Genomic DNA, 25,897 nt, shown 5'->3' on the forward strand with positions numbered 1-25,897 from the left:
CATTCGTGGAACTTCTCATCCTTACACGCATACCCGTTTGAATCACCCACATCAGGTGAGTTCATACCCCGTAATGAATCCTTTAACTGTTTCAAATGCTTTTAGGGGGGATACAAGTTGAACACAATGATAATTGTGTAATTATTTTTTATAAACACTTTTCAAAATGTTGCTTAGGTCTTCTATAAGTGGTAAAATCATTTCAAAAACTATTTTATAGTTATGTTGCTTTATAGTTTAACAAAACTCCGTTTTTAAAGTACAAGCATAACTTGGTAGTAAAATGAGTCTTTTCAATAGCAGTTCAAGTAAAATATTAGTAAACTATAATGGGTATAGTTTAGGAGTTCAGTTCATACTAGATACAATACACAATAACAAAACGAACATACTAAGATACTAAGATACTATAACAAGAGAAGATACTAAGATACTAAAACAGAACAAACACAATAATTTGCTATAGCATGGAACAATTACAGGATCTAACTATACCAATGAATCACTAATGCATTGTTCTAAACAAAAGGTGATAGTTATATTGGGTATACATGATCATATAATTTTAATGTGGATGTTCACGGCTTGCAATTGATTGTAGAGGTCGCGTATGGTTCCCAAAATCTTTTGACAGGGAGAGCGTTTAGTATGGGATCTAGCCATCACATTATACCTTAATACTCAATTTAAGGCAATTAGTACAATAGTAGTCATTTTATAAAATACAACAGTACTTACATTTTACAAACGACAAACAGAACAGTCGGGTCTAGTACATTTAGTAGAAAAGGACCATAATGCTAACCTTATGATTCCTTAATGTATATATATATATATATATATATATATATATATATATATATATATATATAAATAGTATCCGACAGGTAAGAGGATGTGTGCCTTCCACTTCATTTCATGTTCCTTGTTTGGTTGTGGGCCTAGAGCATATTCACCCAACCTATTATGTATTCGATTTTAGTTATATATATATATATATATATATATATATATATATATATATATATATATATATATATATATATTCTGTACACATTAAGTCATCAATAGGGGGTACTAGTTATGGGTCAAGTCATAGGACACTAATTCAATGCACAGTCTTCTAGTACAAAGCATACTTTTCAAATTAGATCTTTCAGTATACAAAACTAGAAACTTCCCAGTAAAGGGTTTAATCCATTTTATTAAACCAATGTAGACTTAAAGGACTTTAGGTGATTGACTCTATAATACCTTAGTTTATACATCATGGTTATATATCATTAATACCCAACATGTAGTTGGATGTGTGCTTTCTGCCTTATTTCCTGTTCCTTGTTTGGTTGTGGGTTTAGGACAGATTCACCCAATTAACTATCTATTCGATATTGGATTTTATATAGCCAGTATAAACTAAGTAATTATAGAAGTAATCACTGTGGTCACTATTTTACTATAAGAAATAAGGGTTTTCTTAAGAATCTTTTCATAAAATATAAAGGAACTATTACAATTAACTCCATGAGTAACAAGCGAATACACCAGAGTTATATACAACAAGGACCTAACAAACAATGGGATGTGTGCTATCCGCTTTACTTCCTGTTCCTTGTTTGGTCGTGGAATTAGGGAAGAACCGCACAAACGATTGTTTGTTTACTTCGAGTTTTATATAACTTGTACTCATTTAGTACTCATAGAAAGGATTGTAGAATCATTTTTACGTATCTTTCATCTAAGTAGGAAATATAGGATTTTCTAGAGGAACATGCGAACTTTTCTAAAAATAGAACTTATAACCTACTTCATTTCAACTACATTTTTCAACAACTTTCTACAACTTACATACATCACTAAAATCTTATGAACTCACCAGCTTATTTCCTGACCAACTCTTTTAAATAACTTGTATTCTCAAGAAACTAGTAGATAGGTACTCGCGCTGAGAATTCAGAAGATGAAGCAGTATTGCTTCAAGTCTTGTTTTGTTATTTGTTTATGTACTCTATGTTTTGTGAACACATCCTTGTAAACACTCTCTTTCTAATGAAATGGTTGTTCATTACTTGCTTACTATGATACATGTCTTGTGATACTAAACATGACGTCCTCCACCCTCGAACGTTTCCGCCGTTCCGGTTTTGGGGTGTGACAATATTACTATATTGGTTGCTTATTGCCTGCAATTGTTAAACATTGAGAGAGGTAAACGGTGACGCTTAGTGAGTTCATTAATAGATACAATATAACGTTATGCCATATATATACTTTAATATGATAGAAACAAAGAGGAACAAGGAACAACAAAGGCATATGTGAATCATGCGACAAGCTTTCCATATCAATCAATGATTTGATTCAAAGATATACAATCAATGAGACATAACAATTTCAATACTTGATATACATCAATAACGCTTCGGCCCCAAATGGCACAGAAGACATACAATTTCGGATTATCGCTTTGTTAAAATATACAGGCTTTCAGCCCTACATAGCCTTATGCCAATACCAGAAGTTATACGAGTCATGCTCTACATGGCCAAAGGCACAAAGCCATTACTAGAATAATACGAGACATGCTCTACATGGCCAAAGGCATAAATCCGATACTAGAATAATACGAGACATGATCTACATGGCCAAAGGCTCAAAGCCATTAGCAGAATAATACGAGACATGCTCTACAAGATCAATGATATAACAATCAAGATAACACATGAAAGCACATAGCACATATAACACATAACATATAATTGTTCCTATATATTGAATTCACCGTGAAATAATCGGGGCTTGAAATATTAATTTGGGCAATACTTCGGCTCCAAATATGACTTTCTGTGACGGAACCGGGGACTTTTATCTAAAACCGGACCTTTTGCAGGCAGAGTTTCGACTAGAAAATATAATTTTCTCGGGAACTTCGGAGCGTCGGGACTTGCTTCAGGTATCGGGATGATACCGGGACTTCAGGGGCTGATACGGTAACTTTAGAGAGAGTAAAGGGTGTGAAAGTGTCTAATTTGTAACCTAAACTCGGCTGCCTTCGCATCCCTTTTATAGGGTGCGAAGCACCTTACTACGCGGGACGTAGTTTCGCTGTACGCGGGGCGTACGAGGCTACGTGTCCTCTGCTCCGGAGGAAAGGCACGTGGCTCGGACGTGTCAGTTAGGTGGCATGCATGTGAAGACCAAAGACGTGGCTGATACGAGACCCTCCATGCGAACGTTGGGCGTACGCTTCTACGTGGGGCGTACTCCTTCAGATAAGGGTTCGGATTTTCCTTTATTTTTATTCAAAAACTTGTAAAATTCATATCTCTTGCATAGTAACTCCGTTTTTGACGTTCTATATATCCACGCGTAGGCGGGAATATACTCTACAACTTTCGTTTATACTCTGTCGGCTAATTTTGAGTTATTTTTTATTATTATATTTTTAACAGGCCGGGACAGGATAAAGACCGTTAAAAATTCATAACTTCTTCATCCAACGTCCGTTTTCGTCAGTCTTTTTACCATTGTACTACTATTAACGAGATCTTCGATTCTCGTTTAGTTTGTGTCGGCTAAAAATCACTCAATCTTTATTTCGAGTTTTTAGCTGTCTACTGCTATACTGAAATTTAGAAAATCATAACTTTCTCATACGAAGTCAGATTTTGGCGTTCTTTTTATCAAAATTCTCAGTTTAACGAATACTATGACTTTCATTTAGATCACCACGGCTAAAAAGTAGTTTATTAAAAACTCACTTTTTACGTCATTTGATGTCGTGCCGGTTCTGTCGTGAATCTTCGATTGGTCATAACTTCTTCGTTATAACTCAGATTTCGATGAGGTTTTTGCCTAAATGTTTCTAACGAAATTATCTACAACTTTCAATAATAAAATTGTACTTATTCCAAATTTTATATTTTCGTTAAATTTCATCATTTGACATTTGATTGGAATCTCATAAGACTTCCAATACTTTCTGAATGATTCTAAGCATAATTTTACTTCAATTCTAGTAAAAACTATCTATTAGAACTCAATTACTCAAATTCATATAATATTTTGTAATATTATTCATTACAAATTCACATAATATTTTGTAATATTATTCATTGGACAATGAGACTTATTCTGATCCATGTCTCATGTCCACATGATATCTTGTATAACGGAGGATTATATGATCCCTTATCTTAGGACACGTGTTCTGACTAGGTCAAGGTTCGAAGGCAACTTTGATAGCTATAATTTGCTGATCAGTTTAGAGGAATATAATGGAAATTATAGTTATTAGACTTATCCAAGTGAGAGACTGTTGGATTAGGTGTCTAAGTCCATAACTATAATCGATATATACTTAAATTGATAGTAGCACAGTCCTTTTGGGTTGCCCTCAAGACTAGCAACTAGACAGGATGATTTTGGAGAAAGAGGTTGATTTATTATTTGATTAATAAATTGATATAAATGATTTGTTAATATATTATAAAAATAATATATTAATTAGAAATGGTAATATTTAATTAATATTTAGTCAGAAATTAATTGGAATTAATTTTGGGATTAAATGAATTAATTAAAAGTGTAGGGACTGAAGTGTAATTTTTCAATAGTTGAGAAAGAGACAATATAGAACCCTCCATAGGCTATGGACGGTTTTCATATGCCATAGGGTTTCTAAAATAGTCTTTGGTGGATAAACAGGAAAGTGGATAGCTGACTGGTTTAAGATTATCTTGGATTAAGGTTTATCTAAGGTTTCCTAACTTCACTATATAAACAACCAAAACCTTACAATTTTCGGTCAATCATTCCCTTCAACAGCCAACCGCAAATTTGAAGCCTCTCTCATCCTTCTCAATCATCTTTCATTGCTAGTGCCGGGTGTGAACCACTAAAGGCGTGACATTTGTGACGCTTGCTCTCAAGGCTTCAAAAACACAAGGATTTGGATTGTTATCACAATATAACAATTAAGGTATGATTCTTCTAACCCTAATTGTGTATTTCGATTATATACTAGAATTCTAGGGTTTTCTATTTTGTTGTTCAAGTTGTATGTTCAATTAGAGAAAACGTAGATCATAATTATTTAGGGTTGCATGCACACATAGGATTATATGTTTTGCATAATAACCATCAGTACCACACACAACAAGACATATACAAACATTGCATGCTGGGTCCACAGACTCCCGACTAGATTATCCTTGGCCCACAGTCTCCCGACTTAATTACCCCTGGCCCATAGTCTCCTGACTAGATAGCCCACGGCCTACAGTCTACCGACTGGATTGCCTCGGGTTTGTTAGCCTACATCACAAAGAAACATCGCCTCAACCAACCGACACTATGTTTATATATGCAACAGAATAACATATAACCAACAAATACAGGTGATATTGTCATATTTATACACATTTTTAGGCAATATTGATCTACATTTTAATTAATACTTTGGTTATTTGCATAGAATTATGGTACTTATTTTTGGATTAGTGTCTAAGTCCATAACTATTTTGGTATGTACTTGACCCGATGGTGCATGGTCCTTTTGAGTTGCCTTAACCAAAGCAACTTGATTGGAGAAATAAATAGAGAGAGAGGTTATTATGATTTATTAATATGTTATAAGAATAATATATTAAAGGAGAAATCATATTTGTTTAATTAATATTGGTCAATAATTAATTAAGAATTAATTTTGTGATCAAATGTAATTAATTAAATTAGAGGGGCTGAATTGTAATTATGTGATAGTTACAAAATAAGGTAAGGATTATCTTATTAATAGGTTGGACGAATTTAAGGTGATAAGGCCTTAGAATTCAACTATGATAAGGATTCAAGGATTATCTTATGGGTTGTTTGGTGGACAAGCAACTAGATAAGGATAATGACTGAAACCCTATCTCTACACCTATATAAACACCCCTTAACTCATGAATTCGGCAAGACCTTCCCTAAGGCTTCTTAGGAACGAATTTAATACATCCCCTCTCTCCTCATACCTTCTCCATTTGCTCTTGGTGTTTGTAAGCCATTAGAGGAGTGACACTTGTGATTCTAAGCCTTCCAACGTCAATTCAAGGAGGAATTGGGATTGTTATTGCTACATAACAATCAAGGTAATATCATAAACCTAATTATATGTTAATATCGATTTCCATATGCTAGAATTAGGGTTTATAGTCTTGGATTCAAAGGATGTACAATAGAGAAACCTAGATCCAAGCATTAGGGTTTGTATGAGCACATAGGATGTCTTATGATCAAAACCCATCAGTGGTATCAGAGCCTAGCTTGGTTTCAATTGTATTGATGCATTGTATAACTGGAAAATTCGTTTTTTGGGTTTCTGGAGGCTGGACTCGCCGAGTCCAGGTTTGACTCGACGAGTCAACTCGTCAGATGGAGGGTTTCTCGGGTTTTCTTGCTGTTTTTGCTTATGGATTGTTACCTTATCATGTTAGATCAATATTAATCCGATTATATGATATATTTGACTATAATTTTGATCTAATTGAAGATATTTATCAATTAATAAGATAATTGTTTCCTTATGTGATAATTGATTAATTATTTTGAGTAAATTGATAAATTGTTTTGCAAGAATTCATTAAATAAATCAAATATGGATAATTATGTGATTAAATGTTAATTTGAATTATTTGTTATTTGATCCTTGTTGTTAGGGCCGGTCCCTCTTTGCTCCTATAACAAAAAGTCAAACATTGTGTTCAATGAAAGAGGTTCGCCATGTGACCATATATATCATAGTAAGCATAGTTCATTTTCGATTTGGATTTCTTATTTTGTATTATCGCCTTGAGCGTATCATTGTATTTCTAGACTAGTAACTTAGCCCCACATCGCATCCACTGGTTTAATTTCTTTAGCTTCGGTCCTCGGACAAAGCCTATTACCCTGACCTTGTCACCATAACATCTGTATTAGAAGTTTAGAACCAAGTTCATTTAAATCACAAGGATCCATTAGTTTTAACTTGTTTGTTATCAAAATTCGGTACCATGAGTGGACACAATAAGATCGACATATTATTATGGGGTGTATATATTTGTTGTAACCCATGGAACCCGTGGTGAAGTTGGCAAAAGAGTTGTTGCTTCCAATAACGATCATTAATAGTCGTTTGGCCAGTTGGTTATGGACCAAGGAAGAGTATATTCTGCCTGTGAAATAAATTAAATTGATTGTTACTCCATTGTATTTATAAGCTATGTTGGTAAAGTAAATAGTAAGCGGGGATAGCTCAGTTGGGAGAGCGTCAGACTGAAGATCTGAAGGTCAGGTGTTCGATCCACCTTCACCGCATTTTATTATTATTTTTTTTTTGTTATCGGCTGTGTGGCATTGCCGATCGATATACAGTGGCCATGTTGTTAGTAAGCTCACTTGTTACGACATCACACCGACTGCATATATAATCATAAATAAATCTCACGTACTAAATACATAATTTTATTGCGTAAAGATTTGTTTTAACGTTTAGTTGATAATCAAACCATATCATAAAATATTGCGAACCTTTTTAAGTGAAAAATATCATTATCTTAAAGAGGGATGATATATAAAATTTAGTCTAAATGAGTTATAAGTATCTTTGAAATGATAAAATGATTCGATAATTTCTAAACTTTTAGAACAAATGCTTTTTATACAAACAAATCAGCAAACTTTATTTATACGCTGTTAATGAATTTATTTTTAAGTAAAACGACATATGGTTAAACTTCAATAAATGCAATTTCTTTTCTAACAGAGGAGATGGTTTCCTTAAAGATAGATCATATTATCAACGTCCGACGTATACCTGTGCAAGGCGCAGGATTAAAAAAAAATAGTATATTACATATAAACCTATAAATTTTAGCTATAATTTTAATACGAAACTATTTATAATATAATCACCACAATGCATATTATCTAACAATAATAATATTTACGTCACAAAACTTAAACAGAAAAACATAATCTCATGTTCAACACGATAATATAACTAACACCAACAACACATTTAATAATATCTATGAAGTAGTATAGTGAAATTAAAACATATATATAATAGTACAAATATCATATGTGAATATTGTATTATTGTGGATCATTTTTAATGAATCTTATTTAGTATAGAAAAATACAATAAGAGGAATTACATACATTAGAATAAAAAATAACCATAAATTTTGTTTTATGTATTTTCAAACAATAGAAACAAAAACTAGTGATTCTTTTATTGAATATTGTGGAAAAACCTGTTAATTAGGGTAGCGGTATATTTTCAATATATATAAGTGGACATATTACAAATAGCCATGGAGAACCGCACATGTCCAATCGCAACACGCTCCCTAACAAAATGTAAATCAATTTCCACATGTTTGGTTCTTTGATGTTGAATAGGGTTAGATGAGAGATACATGACACTAACGTTGTCACAAAAAACAACAATGGCACGGGAAAGCGGAAAATACAACTCGAGAAAAGGATTTTGAAGCCAAGTAGTTTCAGCAACTACATTAGCTACCCCCTGATACTCGGCTTCATTACTAGAGCGGAGACAACATGTTGCCGTTTGGAGGACCAGGAGATGAGATTGTCACCGAGATAGACACAAAATCCCGAGGTGGACCGGTGAGTAGTGGGACAATCAGCCCAGTCAACATCAGAATAAGAAACCAATCGATCAACAATGGAAGGCCATATGACAAGGCCATGCGATATAGTACCCTTAAGGTAGTGAAGAATACGTTTAAGAGCATGGAAGTGAGGAAGACGAGGATCATGCATGAAAAGACAAATTTGTTGAACATGATAAGCAATATTGGGACAAATAAAGGTCAGATATTGAAGAACACTAGCAAAACTCTGATATAAGGTAGGATCATGAAAAGGATCACCATCGATAAAAAGCTTGCACTTAGTGTCAGCAGGAGTGCTACAGGGATTGCACCCGAGAAAATCAGCCCGAGATAGAATTTCTTGAGTAAAGGAGGATTGCGAGAGGAAGAGCCCTTGAGCATTTCAAGAGGCAAAAATACCAAGGAAAAAAAGACAAGGACCCCAAATCGGACATAGGAAACTCTAAGGAAAGTTGGGAGATAACCTTCGAGATGAGAGTAGGAGAAGAGGTTGTAAGAATAATGTCATCTACGTAGAGAATAAGGTAGGTGGTATTAGATTCGCGATTTAAAGTGAAGAGAGAGCTATCAGAGTTTCTACTACAAAAACCAATGGAAGAAAGAAAAATGGCAAATCATTGGTACCAAGCTCACGGAGCTTGCTTGAGACCATATAAAGCTTTGTGGAGCCAACATACATGGTCAGGAAACTTGGGGTTAATGTATCCAGGAGGTTGACGCATGTAAATGGTTTCAACAAGATCACCATGAAGTAAAGCGTTTTTAACATAAAGTTGATGAATAAGCCAATTTCTAGAGACAACAATGCTAAGAACAGTACGAATGGTAGTAGGTTTGACGACATGGCTGAAAGTTTCATCAAAATCTAGACATGACTGCTGAGAGAAACCTTGAGCAACAAGGCGACCCATGTAGCGATCTAACTTTCCTTGACTATCAAACTTGTGACAATAAAGCCAATAACAACCAACAATATTAGCTGTGGGAGGTTTGGGAACAAGTTCCCAAGTGTGATTGGAGTAAAGAGAAGACATCTCAGAATCCATAGCCGCACACCAATTGGGATCACACATGGCTTGTGCAGTGGAGCATGGAGTGGGAGAAACGTCTGAGGTTATGGAAGATTGAAGATTTCCTTGGTTCTTAGGGAACTAGTGCAGGATCTGGTGACCGTTGGGTGAGACGTGGGAGGAGTAGGAGAGGTCGCTGGAGATGAGTGATGAGAGGGTTTAGATGCAACTGAGGAAGAAGGTTCAGAGGCAGCCTCGGGAGGAGGAGTGGTGGTAGGAAGAACCGAAGTAGGGGAATTAATAGGGTCCAGGACCAGAGGCGAGGGAGTTTCATCAGGAATGAATGAGTCATAGGCATCAGCAGTAGGTGAATGATGAAAGTTGGAGTAGGGCAAGTGAGTTTCATCAAAAATGACATGACACGAGATAACAACCCTTTGAGTGGCAAGGTCTAGACATCGGTAACCCTAGTAATCAAGAGAAGGTCCAAGGTAAACACAGGCAGAAGAACGCGGAGCAAGTTTGTGCATAGCAATGGAGGCAGTGTTAGGGTAACACACGCATCCTAAAAAATTGAAGGTGGGAGTAAGAGGGAGAAAGACCAAAGAGAATTTCAAATGGTGTTCGGAACTGGAGAGTGGTTGCATGGAGAAGATTGAACATGTGAACATCCGATTGAAGGGATTCAACCCAAAACTTGGGAGGAAGAGAGGCTTGAATAAGGGACGTGCGAAGAATGTTATCAAGAAGAGGTTGATTGTCTAACTCACGACCATTGTCACATTGAAAAAAGTTGTATATCAGTTTTGAATTGATTTAGAACATAAGATTGAAAGTTTTTAAACATAGAAAAAACATCAGATTTGGCACGTATCGAAAAAAACCCATAAAAAATGAGAGAAATCATCTAAAAAAGAACATAATATTAAAAACCACTTAAACTAATAACAAGAGAAGTCCAGAGATCCGAATGGATAAGTTCGAACACACGACTAGTTTTAGTGTTTGATGAAGTAAAGGGTAAATGACAATGTTTCCCGAGTTGACAAGCATAACACAAAGAAGAAGATTTGCTAGAATAAGAAATAAAATTGTGTGGCTGAAGAAACTTGAAAACTGTAGTTCCCGGGTGACCAAGATGACAATGCCATATGTCAAAGGAGGTTTCAACATGAGTGGAAGCAGGAGCACACTTAATGGTGGAAGGAATTACAGGGTAGAGATCAGAGTGGTTGCTATCACAATGCTATAGCGAAGTACCTATACTAAGATCCTTCATAGAGAAATCGAAAGGGTCAAACTCAACAGAGACAGAGTTATCAATACAGGAGCGATGTACATAAATAAGATTTTTAACAATTTTATCAGAGACAAGAATGTCTTTTAATAGTAAGGTATTATTTGTAACAGCCCAAAATCCAGGTAAGCCTTATGGCCCTTCTATTTTGCAAGTTGGCAAGTTTAGTCCCTTGAGTTGTATGTTGAATTGGTGAGTACGCTGGGCGTACTGGGGTGCACGCCGCTCGTACTCACGCGCTTAATTTGGACGCGGACTTGACCGAGTACGCTGGGCGTAGTGAGCACAGATGCAAACCCTAATTTCTGGCTTGTGCACTATAAAAGGAACATGTGGCCCTTTGCCCTAGCCACCATATTCCTTGAGTGAGTCCCTTGAGAGCTGAGATTCGTGCCTTAGCCTGTGTGTGTATGTTTTGAGCTTGGAGCTAACTTTTCAAGGTGAAGAAGGGAAGGAGGAGCCATTGTTGGTGCTAGAAGTGGAAGAACAAGTGTAGATCCGTGCTCTACAGTGGTTGGAGATCTCTTTTGAGGTAAAAAGCTCAGAGCTTTCCTTGTTCTTCTTAATTTTGCTTTTTGGGACCATTTTAGGGTTTTTGGGTCCAAAGTTTGAGACTTTGTGTGCAAATACTCTCCATGAGCATGATTCTGGCCTCTTCTAGTGTGTTTGATGTTAAGGGTTCATAAAAATCCAGTCTTGGTCGTGGATCTAGTGGCATGCATGAGTTATAGTCCCATTATGGAAAGAGAAATGGTGTTTTGAGCACAAAGTGACCTCTACAGCCATGCAAAGGCATAAAGGTCTCGACTTTATGGGTTAAGTCGTATAAAAGGAGTCGGATCTGGAGTTTAGACGAAAGTCTTAACAGATTAAGGTCTGAATGAATGGGATAAGGGAACTTGGTGTTACGCTGGGCGTAATCCCAGTACGCGCGGCGTAGAGTGTCGCGTACCCCGATTCTATGGAAGCTCCGGGTACGCCCAGCGTACATGTTGGTACGCGCAGCGTAACCCGGAGAGGGTTGACTTTTGTTAACTTTTAGGGTTAGGTCAACTCTAGTGTATTTGAGCCAAGCAGGGGGTAAAATGGTCTTTTACCCTTCCTAAGAGTGTTTAGAGAGTTTGGTCTAGCCTTGGGAAATTATGTTGATGACGAGTGTATATTTCATATGATTAGGCGGAGGCTAGGTCCTATTCACCGAGTTTGAAGTTTTCCGAGTCACCGAGTTACGCGAGGTGAGTCTTCTCACTATACGTTACCTTGAGTGGTATTCTAAGTTGACCAGAGGGTCTTATGTGCTATGTATGAGATTATGTGTTATATTAGAGATTGCGTGCTATGTGTTATTGTATGCTGTATGATTATATAGACCGGAGTGGAGGGTTCAACGATTTAGATCGGGCCAGAGGGCCCAATGAGCTATGACTGGATCGGAGGGTCCGACAAGCTGCGGGACTGGAGGGTCCCGCTGAGACATCTTGACCGGAGGGTCGGGTTTAGCCTCGAGTGGCGTATTTGTGGTATGTGGTATTTTGGGGAACTCACTTAGCATTTATGCTTACAGTTGTTGTGTTTGATGTCTCAGGTACCAGCGAGGACCGTGGGAAGGCGACGGATTTACTCATACACACCCACACCGATGGAGTTCACATTAGAGAGATCTTGGGATTTGTTTTGAAAACACTGTTGTTTTGGATTTGAGATTATGATATGAAATACATTTTGTGGTTTAAAAATTAAAAATTAAATTGGAAATTTTACGTTGTTATAAGTTGATATCAAAGCCTTTGTTTGAGGGATTCGGATGCACCTTCGGGCGTATTTGAACTCAAACCGAGGATTTGAGAAATTTTACAACCAAAACTGCAAATTTTCTAAAAAGAAAAAGAAGTTTTGGAAACAAGCAGAGTGGATGGTGTGTACGGTCAGCCAGCGCCCGAACGGTGAATCCCCAAAATACCCTTACATTATATGTTATGAGTTATGAGATATTATGTTATGCATGTTAGAGAGGCTAGGTACTCCTACGAGGACTAGAGTGGCCTGATTTGTGATGCCTTAGCCTAGGAGATTACTGCTGCTATGAGATACTTTGAGAGTGAGTAGGTAGCAGTGAGGAGCTCATGAGAGGTCTACTGAGGGTAGCCAGTGCATAGCGAGAGTAGAGTATTTACGACTTGGGATCCTAGGAGGAGGACTTGGGTTGTATATTGATTTGATGTGGACAATAGTATTGGGCCCGTACAATTGAAAACACCGGATTGGTGCGCAGTCCAAGTAAGAATCCTTGGGGTACCAGAAGTGAGGATGATTGAGTTATCGAGTGTGAGTATACTCGAGAGTGTCCCTGATATTTCTTATGTTGTATTTCATAGGTTGATCATGGTCGGGACACGCCATACTGCCGAGAGCAGTGGGGTGAGTGATGAGGAGATCCGTCGGATCATCCATGAGGAGGTGGCTGCTGCCATCAGAGCCGAGATTCCGGAGATGTTTGGGTCTATTAAGACCACACTGATCGAGACGTTTGACGAGCGTTACGCTGCCTTGACTGATGCTGCTGTTGTTGCAGCCACATCAGCTGTTGCTGCTGCGAGACCCTAGGGTGGTGATTCGTTGTTGTACCGAGAGTTCAGCAACACGAAACCACCAGAGTTCGATGGTACACAGGATCCGATCGCCGCTATGAGGTGGATCTCAGACATTGAGGGGTGTTTCTATACGTGCTCGTGTCCGGAGCACTTGAGGGTGCGGTTCGCACTCAACCAGCTTCACTTGGGGGCGAAGGACTGGTGGAAGTTTGTAACCGTGAGCTATTCGACAACTGAGCTGACTGCAGTGACCTGGGAGAGGTTTACTGTGATGTTTTGTGACGAGTATGTTCCCCAGGTGGAGAGGGAACGTTTAGCTCGGGAGTTTCTGACCCTCAAGCATGGGACTGAGTCGGTGACAGTGATTACGAGGATGTTTCATGAGCGGGCGCTGTTTTGCCCGGAACTGGTGTCCACTGAGCAGGCTCGCATTAGCCGTTATCTGAGTATACTGAGGAGGGACATCCGTGAGTTCATGGCGAACTTGACTTACCAGACATTTACCGAGCTCCAGGAAAATGCCCGGAAGAGGGAGATTGAGCTTGAGACACAGGCGAAGGAGGAGACCGAGTCTCAGAGGGGTGATCGGCGACCGGCGCAGTCGCAGCTGGCCGCCAAGCGGGCAAAGCCCGCTGATTCGAGGAAGGGTAGTTCGAGGGGCCACACTTGTGGGAAATGCGGCAAGAGCCATGATGGGTCGTGCAAGAATGGGGTATGCTACAAGTGTGGGAAGGAAGGAAATTTCACGAGGGATTGTCCTAAGGGGTTCTCGGTTTGCTTTCATTGTAACCAGACCAGCCATCGGAAGGCCGAGTGCCCCCAGCTTCAGAGGTCAGCGCAGGGATCTGCACCTGCGGTTCGAGCTACTGAGACTCAGCCAGTGAAGGCCGAAGCACCGAAGGCTAGGGGGGAGCCTTCCAGTTGACTACGGAGGAGGTCCGCGCAGAGCCTGACGTCGTGGCGGGTATGTAATCTTTATCTATTTTATGTTGAGTTTATGCTATTGTAATTGCTATATGTTATACGTAAGTACTTTTCTTGTGAGTTATGTACCTGCATTAGTGTTGTTCGACTCGGGTGCGAGTCGGTCTTTCATATATGTGACTTTTAGTCGACACATTAGTCTTCCGAGAGAGGCGTTGAGTCGACCTCTGCGGGTTTCCATAGCAGATGAGCGTGAGGTATGTGCTATCGAGGTGATACGTAGATGCGTGCTGGAGATCTTCGGGGTGGAGTTTCCGATTGATTTGATTCCGATTGCTATGAGGGATGTTTGTGTTATAGTAGGCATGGATTGGTTGAGCCGTTTTGGGGCTGTCATAGATTGCGAGCGTCAATTAGTGACAATCCGAGATCCTAGTAGGGGAGCGCTGACAGTTTATGGCGAGGGGACTCGTGGTGGTTCGGTATTCTGTTCGGCTGCCAGAGCGAGGCGGAGTTTGCAGCAGGGCTGCAAGGGGTTCGTAGCTTATGTGACGGATGTACGAGAGGCCGCTGGGAGGCTAAGTTCAGTGGATGAGGCGCCGATAGTGCGTGAGTTTCCGGACGTGTTCCCCGAGGAGTTACCGGGTGTGCCTCCCGAGAGGCAGGTGGAGTTTCGTATCGATTTGATTCCCGGGGCTGCGCCTATCGCTAAGGCGCCATATCGGCTAGCACCGCCAGAGATGCAGGAGTTATCCTCACAGCTGCAAGAGCTATTGGGGAAAGGGTTCATCCGTCCCAGTACCTATCCCTGGGGAGCGCTGATCCTTTTTGTCAAGAAAAAGGATGGTTCACACCAGATGTGCATTGATTACCAGGAGTTGAACAAGTTGACGGTCAAGAACCATTATCCGTTACCGAGGATCGATGATCTATTTGATCAGTTGCAGGGGGTGTCTTAGTTCTCCAAGATAGACTTGAGGTCGGGATATCACCAGATGAGAGTTTGGGATGAGGATATCCAGAAGACGGCGTTTAGGACTCGTTTCGGGCATTACGAGTTCGTGGTGATGCCATTCGGGCTCACCAATGCACCATCGGCGTTCATGGATCTCATGAACAGGGTGTGTAGGCCGATGTTGGATCGTTCGGTAATTGTATTCATTGATGACATCCTGGTGTATTCGAGGACCAGAGAGCAGCATGAGGAACATTTGAGGGAGCTCCTCGGAGTTCTGAGATCGGAGAGGCTCTTCGCCAAATTCTCCAAGTGCGATTTTTGGTTACGGGAGGTCCAGTTCTTAGGGCATCTCGTTAACCAGAATGGGATATTGGTTGACCCAGCCAAGATTGAGGCTGTGATGAGTTGGGAGGTGCCGAGGTCACCTACGGAGATCAGGAGCTTCTTAGGGCTGGCAGGATACTATCGGAGATTTATCAGAGATTTCTCCCAGATCGTCGTGCCACTTACCAAGTTGACCCGGAAGGGTGTTACTTTCTCATGGGGTCCAGAGCAGCAGACCTCGTTTGAGACCCTTCGTCAGAGATTGTGCGAAGCTCCCATGCTCGCACTACCGGAAGGGATTGAGGATTTCGTGTTGCACTATGATGCATCGATATCGGGGTTGGGAGTGGTGTTGATGCAGAGAGGGCATGTGATCGCGTATGCATCGAGGCAGTTGAAGCCTCATGAGACAAGATATCCCACCCACGATCTGGAGTTGGGGGCTGTGGTGTTCGCCCTCAAGATCTGGCATCACTATCTGTTTGGGGTTCGGTGTACGATATACTCTGACCACAAGAACTTGAAGTATTTGATGGATCATACCAATCTGAACATGCGGCAGAGGAGATGGCTGGATGTGGTAAAGGATTATGATTGCGAGATCCTGTACCACCCGGGCAAGGCTAATGTGGTAGCCGACGCCCTGAGTCGTAGGGCAGAGGGTTCCCCGATGCGGGATATTTGTATGAGGTTGACGGTGATGACTCCGGTATTGGATACCATCAGAGGGGCCCAGGCCGAGGCAGTGAGACCGAAGAACCATAAGAGAGAGCGAGTTATCGGGCAGGTGTCAGGGTCTGTTACCGATGGCCGAGGGTTTATGACCTTTCAGGGTCGGATTTGGGTACCGTTTGTGGGAGGGACGCGTACTATCTTGATGGAGGAGGCGCACAGATCGAAGTTTTCGATCCATCCCTGGGCCACTAAGATGTATCTGGATCTGAAGAGGGAGTACTGGTGGCCTTGTATGAAGAGGGATGTGGCGTGGTTCGTTGAGAGATGCCTAACCTGTCGTAGGGTTAAGGCCAAGCACCAGAAACCGCATGGTAAGCTGCAGCCACTTGAGATTCCGGAGTGGAAGTGGGAGCAGATATCCATGGATTTCATCACCAAATTGCCGAGAACGGCAAGGGGTGTCGACGCGATCTGGGTGATAGTGGACCGATTGACGAAGGGCGCCCACTTTCTCGCTATTAGTGAGAGTTCTTCTGCGGAAAGATTAGCAGAGCTATACGTGAGGGAGGTGGTATCGCGGCATGGAGTACCCATCTCGATCGTGTCAGACAGAGATGTGCGTTTCACTTCCAGATTCTGGAAGAAATTTCACGAGGAGTTGGGTACGAGGCTGCATTTTAGTACCGCATACCACCCACAGACTGATGGGCAAAGTGAGAGGACGATTCAGACGCTCGAGGACATGCTTTGAGCATGTGTGTTGGATTTCGGCGGGAGCTGGGACACATATTTGCCCTTGGCGGAGTTTTCCTACAACAACAGCCATCATTCGAGCATCGGTATGCCACCCTTTGAGCTGTTGTATGGGAGGAGGTGTCGTACCCCTATTTGCTGGGGTGAGATGGGGCAACGCGTGATGGGTAGTACGGAGATAGTGCTTCAGACGACAGAGCAGATCCAGCAGGTCAGACAGAGGTTGTTGACAGCTCAGAGTCTTCAGAAGAATTATGCGGATAGGCGACGATCTGAGCTCGAGTTCCAGGTCGGTGATTGTGTACTCCTGAAGGTGTCTCCTTGGAAAGGAGTGATCCGATTCAGGAAGAGGGGCAAGCTGGGGCCCCGGTATATTGGGCCGTTTAGGGTGATCGTGAGGGTGGGCAAGGTAGCATATCGCCTAGAGCTACCTGCGGAGTTGGACCAGATTCATGGTACCTTCCATGTGTCGCAGTTGAGGAAGTGTATTGCCGATGAGTCGGCAGTGGTACCGTTGGAGGACATCCAGGTGGACGCAAGTCTGAATTATGCCGAGAAGCCGATTGCGATTTTGGATCGGAGGATCAAGGTTCTGAGGAACAAGGAAGTGCCCCTGGTTCAGGTCCAGTGGCAACATCGGAAGGGGTCCGAGCTGACCTGGGAGCCGGAGTTGGAAATGCGGGAGCAACATCCGGAGTTGTACGCAGCATGAGACTTCGAGGGCGAAGTCTGGTTCTAGTGGGGGAGAATTGTAACAGCCCAAAATCCAGGTAAGCCTTATGGCCCTTCTATTTTGAAAGTTGACAAGTTTAGTCCCTTGAGTTGTATGTTGAATTGGCGAGTACGCTGGGTGTACTGGGGTGTACGCCGCGCGTACTCACGCGCTTAATTTGGACGCGGACTTGACCGAGTACGCTGGGCGTACTCAGGGGTACGCTGGGCGTAGTGAGCACAGATGCAAACCCTAATTTCTGGCTTGTGCACTATAAAAGGAACATGTGGCCCTTTGCCCTAGCCACCATATTCCTTGAGTGAGTCCCTTGAGAGCTGAGATCCGTGCCTTAGCCTGTGTGTGTATGTTTTGAGCTTGGAGATAACTTTTCAAGGTGAATAAGGGAAGGAGGAGCCATTGTTGGTGCTAGAAGTGGAAGAACAAGTGTAGATCCGTGCTCTACAGTGGTTGGAGATCTCTTTTGAGGTAAAAAGCTTAGAGCTTTCCTTGTTCTTCTTAAGTTTTGCTTTTTGGGACCATTTTAGGGTTTTTGGGTCCAAAGTTTGAGACTTTGTGAGCAAATACTCTCCATGAGCATGAATCTGGCCTCTTCTAGTGTGTTTGATGTTAAGGGTTCATAAAAATCCAGTCTTGGTCGTGGATCTAGTGGCATGCATGAGTTATAGTCCCATTATGGAAAGAGAAATGGTGTTTTGAGCACAAAGTGACCTCTACAGCCATGCAAAGGCATAAAGGTCTCGACTTTATGGGTTAAGTCGTATAAAAGGAGTCGGATCTGGAGTTTGGACGAAAGTCTTAATAGATTAAGGTCTGAATGAATGGGATAAGGGAACTAGGTGTTACGCTAGGCGTAATCCCAGTACGCGCGGCGTAGAGTGTCGCGTACCCCGATTATGTGGAAGCTCCGGGTATGCCCAGCGTACATGTTGGTACGCGCAGCGTAACCCGGAGAGGGTTGACTTTTGTTGACTTTTAGGGTTTGATCAACTCTAGTGTATTTGAGCCAACCAAGAGGGTAAAATGGTCTTTTACCCTTCCTAAGAGTGTTTAGAGAGTTTGGTCTAGCCTTGGGAAATTATGTTGATGACGAGTATATATTTCATATGATTAGGCGGAGGCTAGGTCCTATTCACCGAGTTCGAGGTTTTCCGAGTCACCGAGTTACGCGAGGTGAGTCTTCTCACTATACGTTACCTTGAGTGGTATTCTAAGTTGACCAGTGGGTCTTATGTGCTATGTATGAGATTATGTGTTATATTAGAGATTACATGCTATGTGTTATTGTATGTTGTATGATTATATAGACCGGACCGGTGGGTTCAACGATTCAGACCGGGCCAGAGGGGCCAATGAGCTATGACTGGACCGGAGGGTCCGACGAGCTACGGGACTGGAGGGTCCCGCTGAGACATCTTGACCGGAGGGTTGGGTTTAGCCTCGAGTGGCGTATTTATGGTATGTGGTATTTTGGGGAACTCACTAAGCATTTATGCGTACAGTTGTTGTGTTTGATGTCTTAGGTACCAGCGAGGACCGTGGGAAGGCGACGACTTGACTCGTACACACCCACACCGATGGAGTTCACATTAGAGAGATCTTGGGATTTGTTTTGAAAACACTGTTGTTTTGGATTTGAGATTATGATATGATATACATTTTGTGGTTTAAAAATTAAAATTAAATTGTAAATTTTACGTTGTTACATTATTAGAGTAAGGAAAAGAGGATTTCGCAACCGAATTGACGGAAATAACAACACCATTTCCAACCATAATGAATTTTGAATTGCAAGGCATTAAGGATTGCATTATACCTTTGTTGAAAGACATGTGTGAGGTAGCTCCAGAATCCATGTAGAAGTGATTATCTATAGGCGGTTGCATGAACATTGATTGAAAAATTGAAGCTAGATCCGTGTATGTTTAACTTCCAAGTTGAGAGGCGTAACCACCAAAGGCTGATGTAGAGGGATGTTGTTGAGATTGTGGATGTTGTACTTGAAATGTTACTACTGGACCGAGGCAGCAATGAAACTGCCAAGTTGTGGCTGTTAGTAACCAAATTGAGGTGGATGTGACTATTGAGAAGCGACAAAAGCTGGAGGTGCACCTGTGTTGCTGTAGGCTATTGGCGAAGCTCCAAGAAGCCCTTGGTGTTGTGGAAGCAATGATCCAAAAGCGGGTTGAGCTCCAAAATGTGCTTGATTGAAACCCGGTGAAGCTTGATTTCCTGAAAAAGAGTTAGAACTTAGAGACACGTTAGCATCCCCCCCCCCCCCTTTGGATACTCCCCATCCAGTATTTTTACCCTGATTATATATATTTTTTGATTTCCCATGGGACATAGTGGAGGAGTATAGAGCAGCTGACGTTGTGATGGGTGCATCATTTGTTGATTTTGTTTTCACATCCCTGGACTAATGAATAAGCAACATATTATTTGCTTCAAGAAAAGATGGGAACGACTTCGTGTTGGTTATCACATCAACAATATTGTCATAAGATGGAGGAAGCTAACGAAGAATTTGCATTACTAGTTCCACTTCATCAACGTTGGAGTCACAGTCCGCAAGAGCATTAACCAAGTTTTTGAGAGCATGGCAGAATTTTGTGATTGAGTTGGAGCCTTTCTTGGTGTTGCGAAATTGCTCTTGAAGTTGGAGCATGCGGGACATCTTATTGTTGAGAAAGAATTCTTGTAGTTTGTCCCAAAGGTCATTTGAAGTATAATCATCACTAGAGATGATTTGAAGTAGGCTTGTATCACATGTGGTATAAAACAATAACTTGATTTTGGAATCAATAGCATGCCAATCCTCATCAACATCACCTTGTGGTTTAGATTTATCCGTTATGTGACCATGGACCTTTGCACCTTTGCACATATCAAGAAAAATTATCTTCCAAAGTTTTTATTTGGACCCATCAGCTGACAGTTTAAAGCTAAACTGAGAGTAAACACTGGTTAGGCCAAAAACCAATTGTGCACCTGTGGGCGTGACAGTGCTGCTACTACCCATGAGAACCACGGTTATAAAATTAATTAAAATTTAATAGTAAAAACTCAATATTATTAATCAATTATTTCATATAAATTATTTTAAATAAATTATTAATTAAGAGATATTTTTTAGTCATATAAAATTATAATCGTTGATTTAAATAAATACATGAAATTATATCACCTTATAATATATATTAATAAATTTTATTTTTTATTTTAATATTATTAATTAAAAATAATTAGAATGTGAAATTTAAAATGAAGAATCATTTATTAATTTAATATAATAGTTTTTTGTTTTTATTTCGTCTTATTTTCCAATTTCTTGTGTAAATAACTTTTGAAAAGTTGTTCTAAATATTTGTTAAATTGATTGGAACATGACATTTTGCTCCTAGCCTCCCAATTCTTATTCAGTAAGCAATAATTAATATTTATAATTAAATGTTTTCATTTATAAGTAAATTATGAGAAGCTACTACATAGAAGTAAATAAATTTGCAACTTTTTAACATACTCCAAAATAAAAGATATTCAAACTATAGCATAGATCTTTTCGGTTATACCGAATGGCTTTTTCTACGATTGTTCTTGAAATGCCGCTATCCCCTATCCTAATAAAACAGTATAATTTATCCTACGTGTCATTTTATCAGCGCTCTACGTATCAAAGTGAATTTCCGAAGTTACCCTTATCTATTATAAACCTCCTGCATTTCGTCTTCTTCGTCCGATTTAAGATTATCTTTTTTTTTGAATTTGAATTTGAACAACAATCCCAATAATCCAGGTATCAAATTATATTGACGATCGGTGACCAGAAAAACCGTCTCCTTCGTCACGGCCGTTAAAACTCCCTCTTCTTTCAATATCAGTCGTAATAACTCAAGAACTTCAGTTAATCGGAGGTTCAACCATTTTCAGCTCCTTCTATCCACGTTCCTCTTTCTTCTTCCACAAAGCACGGTTCTCTTCCACAATTATGTAATTTCCCTTGCCAGCGGTTCTCTATATAAGAGTTCGATTTCATTCTAATTGCTTAAGTCGTTTCAACATTTGCTTTAATTGCTTAAGCCTATGATAATATGGACCACAAATAAATTAAAAACGTTTTTCCGTTCGAAGGAAATCTATCCAAGGTATGTTTTAATTCATGTTTTCACAAATTTCTAAGTTTGTTTTTTTTTACATTTGAATTAGAATTTCGGAACTATGATAGTAGATTGAATCATTAATTTGATTGTAATTTGATTGAATCAGAACTCTGTACCCATGTGAAGCTATTTATAGGATGAACATCCTTAGAGATTCAATGGGAAATGAATCGTTGATTGTAATCTCTATGATCAACGATGACTAGGAATCGACCAAACAGATGGACGACACCCACCCATGTAGTTTGTTCAATTGTCCTTTCACTATGATGATGTTCATGTCTTTTTGCCTATAAATATATGCAAACCAATTTTCCCTTCACGATTTTTCTTCTTTGAGATTCGACATTACACGTAATTGATTTGGGGGTATTTACATATAGCTCGATTCTCATCTTCTTCCACTGTTCTCTTTGGATTCAGTTTTTGCAAGCAGAGTACCATCATACACCAACATTATGACCAACATCAGTTAGATAATGCTTTCTGAGAACCACATCAAACACCATTATGCAATTGTTGGTTCTTGCACAATCTCTTCATTTCGTTTTGCGGATTCCCACATTCTCATGGGTATGGCTTCCCTTATCTCTAAAAATCATCCCCCCAAGATCAACGATCTCTATCTCTATGTCCTTCAGCACACACGTTTGCTCATTGTTTTCTAACTGGTTTGACTTGGTTTGTTTGTTGGAGCTTTTCAAGCTTAATATTTACTAAATTTCTTCTTCTTAAATGATTTTATGTTATATCAATTATTTTTCAATATGGGTGTATTTCAATCGAATTATAGAGGTTGCTAGGGGAGGATTTCATGGGAAGGACTCTAAAAATTGGATTGTAGAAGATCTTAACATGCTCAAAGAAAGTGCACATAAAGTGTTTGTCGAAATGCCCAAGAGAAGGTAATATTTTTAATTTAGTTGGTTCTTGGTCATGTTTTAGTTACCGTTTTCTAAGAAAAATTTATAAGAGCCTCTTTTGTATTGGGTTATATTAGGTGTTTTAAATGTTTGGTAGCTTCTAAAGAGGGATAGTTCTTGGTAAGGATCTCTCTATATCTTATAAACTGCCACTTTTTTGGATAATATATAAATTAAAAGGACTTGTCTTGCAGATGCATGAGACTATCGAAGAAATCAGAAATAATCTTATTAATATGTCAAAATTATTTATGTTTTTTTAGCTTTTAAAACTTCATCAGTTAATGATTAATGGTACAGGTAGTAGTAGAAGCACTAGAAATTGAAGCTCTTTATTTTTATGTGAGGCGAAGTCCAATGCCTAATGCATATACTTTAGCCATTAATGGTAAAAAGCCATTTGTTGTTGTTCATACAAGCCTGGTGGAGCTTCTTTCAAGAAAGGGGGAGTTTGGTTTTTGTTAATTATTATTGCTCTTGATTCTTTTTTACTTTTACTTTTTTAATAAAATTTTCATTTCTTTCTTGATTATTGTAGGCTTCAATGAAGTATGCAGGTTCTCATGATAATTCCTCTGAGGTTAGTTCGTCCTTATTTTTCTTACTTATATGGACATTTTCATTAGCATTTTACAAAAAATATGATAATGTGGTAACTGACAAAAGATTGCAGCTTTTTTCCTATCTACAATGCACATTAAACAAAGTTTAACCACACATTGGTTACAGGTGAGATCTCTTTTTTCACAGTTGACAATGAGAAGAATGTTGGTATTGAACAATGCAAAAGAATTCAACATGTGTCAAACATATGCCTATGCCTGAAGTTGTGTAGTGGTGTTGATTATGATGGCATGTGCGGAATTAGGAAAGATCTAGTGATTCATTATACAAATTCAAGAACACAAGGAGTAAATAAATCTTTGTAAGCTCTTATTAGATCTAGAAAGATTATACAAATGGGTTTGTATACAATTTCACTTTCTAGTCTAACACTCCAAAATGGACTCTTACATTCTTACATAATGGGAGTCACTCCCTTCCTATTTATAGGAAAGACTCAACCCATTTACACATACAAAGAGGAAAGCCTAAACACTACATCCAAGCATGACTTTGCACCCTAACATTCTCCCCCTCAAAGTTAGGATTGGATGTCCGGCTTTAATCTCCAAGGAGCTAGCGCGATCAAGACCAAACTCCCCCTCGAAGTAACACCGGTCTTCAAATCCGCAAATGAATATTCGACAAACCCGAGAAGCTTCGAATACCTATCATTCTCCCCCTTTTTATAATCAAAAAATGATTATAAAACCCACTAAGGATGAGAAGCGCTCGAGGAATAGTCTTCACAATACTTCCCCTTGATGTGTACCAAAAATGAATCACCAAAAATCTTGCACGGAAAAACAATCACGAAAAAGCCACAAAAAATTTTCAATTTATGAAAAGTTTTGACTTTTTAGGTGAAAGTTGCAAGATTTTTCAAAATCTGGGTAGATATTGTCACTTTCTGAAACTTGCAGGGACCCGTTGCGCCAAAAACAGTCAAATATGCGAAACTCTATCCCATTTGCGAAACCGGGCATAAAGCGTAAATTCGCACAAACTGCAAGGACCAGAACTGAAAATTCTGCATTTTTTCAGCTTTTATTACCCATATGCGAAGTTGGGTATTTGTTGCCAAAAATGCGAAACTGCAGGTACTCGTTTTGAAAATTTCTGCATGTTCTTCAAACTTGCGAAGTTGGGCTACTTTTGTCATTTCGTGGAAAAATCAGGGGTCAAATCTGAAACTTTTTGCTTTCTTCCCCACTCATTAAACTGTAAAAGACTTCGCACAAAATTTCATTTTGTTCGCATTTTGACTCCAAAATTGAACAAAACATCAAATGCGAACTCCATTCACACCAATGCGAATCTGAGTTTGATTCACACAAATGCGAATATGGTTTGGCTTCACATCAAAAAATCAACTATATCACCAAAAGCGAAATCCAATCCATAAATGCGAACACGATCCATATCTTTGACTCCAAGCTTGCGAAATCAAAAACAATTAACCAGATGCGAACACAACTGTTTTGATCTCATATGCTAACTGATCTCAAATGCGAACCCAACAATTTTGTTATCTGATTTCTTAACTCCATTCTACACCAAAATCACTCCCAATTTCTTCGTTATCATCCAAGCCAAATATGCGAACTTGATTCACATTACCATTCGATTCTAACACAAACAATGTTGGTTCCAAACCACGATTCTTGACATCTCGTTCCATACTCCCAGACCCTTCGCACATTGAAATCAAATTCGTCATATCTATTCACGAAATTTATTTTCAGTAATGTGCGAATCCGTTCACCATTACCAAACTTTCTATTCTTCAATCATCACAAAAACAATTCGAAATCAATTACTCCAAAATCACGAACCAGTGAACTTCAGTTCTAAGCAATATACCAACACCGACCCATCACAATTGATTTTCACTTCATCAAATCCTTCGTTTTTGATTAATCGATTCAAAGTTCACCTTCAAGCCTTAACTTCACATCGATCAACTCTTGCATTAACGTTGCTTTTTATTTACCACAAAAAGTTTAATTTCCAAGTCTCGTTCAATATGCGAACATGACCCATTCACAGTGTTTGTTCATCACGAAGACAACTCATCCAAATTCGAAATTAACCTCAAAATTGAACTTGATTTCGGCATCCACAACCTCTGTTCAACTTGTATCAACTGATTTCAACTTTCAATTCAGCGATTCATCAATTGAACATCGTCATTGACTTTTTCTCAGTTTGACTTTTTAAAGTCAAAGATCAACAAACAAGAAATCGATGATTCAATCAACAAATTTCTGATCAAAGCTTATTCAA

General features: G+C 39.6%; 1 non-coding gene across 1 annotated transcript; it reads left to right on the plus strand.

The window, feature by feature from the left end:
* The first annotated feature begins 7,262 nt into the window (after positions 1-7,262).
* Positions 7,263-7,335, plus strand: TRNAF-GAA (transfer RNA phenylalanine (anticodon GAA)). The gene has a single exon. It is a non-coding gene; the product is annotated as a tRNA-Phe (tRNA).
* Positions 7,336-25,897: the final 18,562 nt, after the last annotated feature.

Source organism: Lactuca serriola, chromosome 1, assembly GCF_051521515.1.
Source record: "Lactuca serriola cultivar US96UC23 chromosome 1, Lser_US96UC23_V15, whole genome shotgun sequence".
NCBI classification, from domain to species: domain Eukaryota; kingdom Viridiplantae; phylum Streptophyta; class Magnoliopsida; order Asterales; family Asteraceae; genus Lactuca; species Lactuca serriola.